This window comes from Pectinophora gossypiella, chromosome 5, assembly GCF_024362695.1.
Source record: "Pectinophora gossypiella chromosome 5, ilPecGoss1.1, whole genome shotgun sequence".
Taxonomy (NCBI): Eukaryota; Metazoa; Arthropoda; class Insecta; order Lepidoptera; family Gelechiidae; genus Pectinophora; species Pectinophora gossypiella.
The window spans coordinates 10,533,397-10,536,729 of NC_065408.1; the positions used below are offsets into that span (position 1 = coordinate 10,533,397).

Below are 3,333 nucleotides of genomic sequence, written 5' to 3' on the forward strand. Positions count from 1 at the left end.
TTTTTCAACATTTAAGATGTTATTGCATTTCTTGTTATTTTCCATTATTTTTTATTAAAGATATTCAAGCGTTCATTGCAGCTAGTTTACAAAAAAAATACGCAGAAACGTTTCAAACATCTTAGAATGTATAAATTATTATCATATGAGTAGTATTATGATTATATGACTGTCAATTTTAGCCATAGTGTTAAATCCGTTACAAAACATGACAATAGGATATTGGACTGGGTCAAAGATAAATTATAAAATGCTACCTAATCTAGAAATAGAAGCCAGTGTAAGATGATCAGAAATCAATCTTTTTTTACTTTCCGACTTAAGTATCTTTGAATTTTATTTATGAACTAGCTTTTGCCCGCGACTTCGTCCGCGTGGCGTGTTATATAAGAGAGAGATCTTTGTGTGTGTGGGAGTGCATACTTATGCAGTTTAGATTTTTTCATAATTTTTTTTTCCCAATAACTCCCATTTTTCAAAATACAGCCAAAAATAAACTTTATATTTACTAAGGTATGCATGCATGCTAGATTGAATCAATTGATTGAATTGATTTTTTTTTTAATTGATTGTTCATTGAGTTTTAATTTTAATACACACTTCCTCTCTTCCCTTCAACGTTGCTGTGCCCTACAGGGTCCATGTTTTAGTTCCTATGCCTATGTAACACCCCATTGTACTACATGGAATGCAATAAATAATTTAATTGAATTGAATTGAAAACATCTATCTTACGCGGTTTCGATTTTTTCATACAAATGTTTTTTTCCCGCTTACTCCCGTTTCCGTGGGAATTTTGCAATATCCTGTTGCAACTAAGCTTTAAGTTAACTAAGGTACCTGCATGCCAAATTTCAAGCGTCTAACTTAAGCGGTTTAGATTTTTCATACAAAAGGATTTTCCCGCAAATTTCCGTTTCCGTGGGAATTCCGGGAATTCCTTTCTTAGTGCACCTCTACGGTACCTAAGCTATGTCCCTTCCAAATTTCAAATGCCTACGTTTAGCCGTTCAGGCTATGCGTTGATATGTCAGTCACTGAGTCAGTCAGTTTCTCCTTTTATTTAGATTTGATTTTTTCATACAAATGTTTTTCCCGCTAACTACCGTTCCCGTGGGAATTTTGTAATATCCTGTTGCAACTAAGCTTTAAGTTTACTAAAGTACCTGCATGCCAAATTTCAAACGTCTAACTTGAGTGGTTTAGATTTTTCATACAAAAGGATTTTCCCGCTAATTCCCGTTCCCGTGGGAATTTCGGGAATTCCTTTCTTAGTGCACCTCTACGGTACCTATGGTACCTGCATGCCAAATTTCAAACGTCTAACTTGAGTGGTTTAGATTTTTCATACAAAAGGATTTTCCCGCTAATTCCCGTTTCCGTGGGAATTTCGGGAATTCCTTTCTTAGTACACCTCTACGGCATCTAAGGTACCTGCATGACAAATTTCAAACGTCTAACTTGAGTGGTTTAGATTTTTCATACAAAAGGATTTTCCCGCTAATTCCCGTTCTCGTGGGAATTTCGGGAATTCCTTTCTTAGTGCACCTGTACGGTACCTATGGTACCTGCATGCCAAATTTCAAACGTCTAACTTGAGTGGTTTAGATTTTTCATACAAAAGGATTTTCCCGCTAATTCCCGTTCCCGTGGGAATTTCGGGAATTCCTTTCTTAGTGTACCTCTACGGTATTTAAGGTACCTGCATGACAAATTTCAAACGTCTAACTTGAATGGTTTAGATTTTTCATACAAAAGGATTTTCCCGCTAATTCCCGTTCCCGTGGGAATTTCGGGAATTCCTTTCTTAGTGCACCTCTACGGTATCTAAGGTACCTGCGAGCCAAATTTCAAACTTCTAACTTGAATGGTTTAGATTTTTCATACAAAAGGATTTTCCCGTTAATTCCCGTTCCCGTGAGAATTTTGGGAATTCCTTTCTTAATGCACCTCTACGGTACCTATGGTACCTGCATGCCAAATTTCAAACGTCTAACTTGAGTGGTTTAGATTTTTCATACAAAAGGATTTTCCCGCTAATTGCCGTTCACGTGGGAATTTCGGGAATTCCTTTCTTAGTACACCTCTACGGTATCTAAGGTACCTGCATGACAAATTTCAAACGTCTAACTTGAGTGGTTTAGATTTTTCATACAAAAGGATTTTCCCGCTAATTCCCGTTCTCGTGGGAATTTCGGGAATTCCTTTCTTAGTGCACCTCTACGGTATCTAAGGTATCTGCATGCCAAATTTCAAACGTCTAACTTGAATGGTTTAGATTTTTCATACAAAAGGATTTTCCCGCTAATTCCCGTTCCCGTGGGAATTTCGGGAATTCCTTTCTTAGTGTACCTCTACGGTATCTAAGGTACCTGCATGCCAAATTTCAAACGTCTAACTTGAGTGGTTTAGATTTTTCATACAAAAGGATTTTCCCGCTAATTCCCGTTCCCGTAGGAATTTCGGGAATTCCTTTCTTAGTGCACCTCTACGGTATCTAAGGTACCTGCATGCCAAATTTCAAACGTCTAACTTGAGCGGTTTAGATTTTTCATACAAAAGGATTTCCCTTCACTACTCTGCTCCTATTGATTGTAGCGTGATGAAAAGTATACTATAACCTGTCCAGGAGTGTGAAGAATAATTGTACCAAGTTTCATTAAAATCCGTCCAGTAGTTTTTGTTTCTATAAGGAACATACAGACAGACAGACAGACAGACAGACAGACAGACAGACAGACAGACAGACAGACAGACAAAAATTTTACTGATTGCATTTTTGGCATCAGTATCGACCACTTATCACCCCCTGATAGTTATTTTGAAAAAATATTTAATGTACAGAATTGACCTCTCTACAGATTTATTATAAGTATAGATTAAGTAACGATGAGTACGAAGTTTGACCGCTTTTATTGATGACCTCAGAGGACAGTATTTCCATACAAACTCTGAACTTTCGTTTTGACGTTTCGTAAAGAGAAATGATATCAAGTATCGTCTGAAGACCACTTACATCCATAGTTAGTATTACGTTCCAAATATAAATACGCAAGACAGCTGTCTTTCTTCTATGTACTCTTGATTGTAACAAATGACTTTTATCCTCGCATATGAACTTCCATTTTCTGGTACTTACAAGCAATATGCAGAGATTTTTTTGTCAGGATGTCGCGTATGATTTGGGTCACGGACGGGGTGATGGATGATACCAGTGGCATCTCTTGAGCGGCAAGATGCATCGTCGGTCGGACACTAAGTTTATCTAAGACCAATATTCGAGATACTGCCGATAACTTACACCATGAACTGAATACTCCTTAGAATAGTGAG

At 37.3% G+C, this 3,333-nt stretch overlaps 1 long non-coding RNA gene across 1 annotated transcript; it reads right to left on the reverse strand.

Moving 5' to 3' along the window:
- Window positions 1-856: 856 nt before the first annotated feature.
- On the reverse strand, window positions 857-2,594 carry LOC126367192 (uncharacterized). The gene is made up of 3 exons (XR_007566448.1): window positions 2,487-2,594; window positions 1,569-1,816; window positions 857-1,166 (listed from the first exon to the last, which is right to left on the reverse strand). It is a non-coding gene; the product is annotated as an uncharacterized LOC126367192 (long non-coding RNA).
- Window positions 2,595-3,333: the final 739 nt, after the last annotated feature.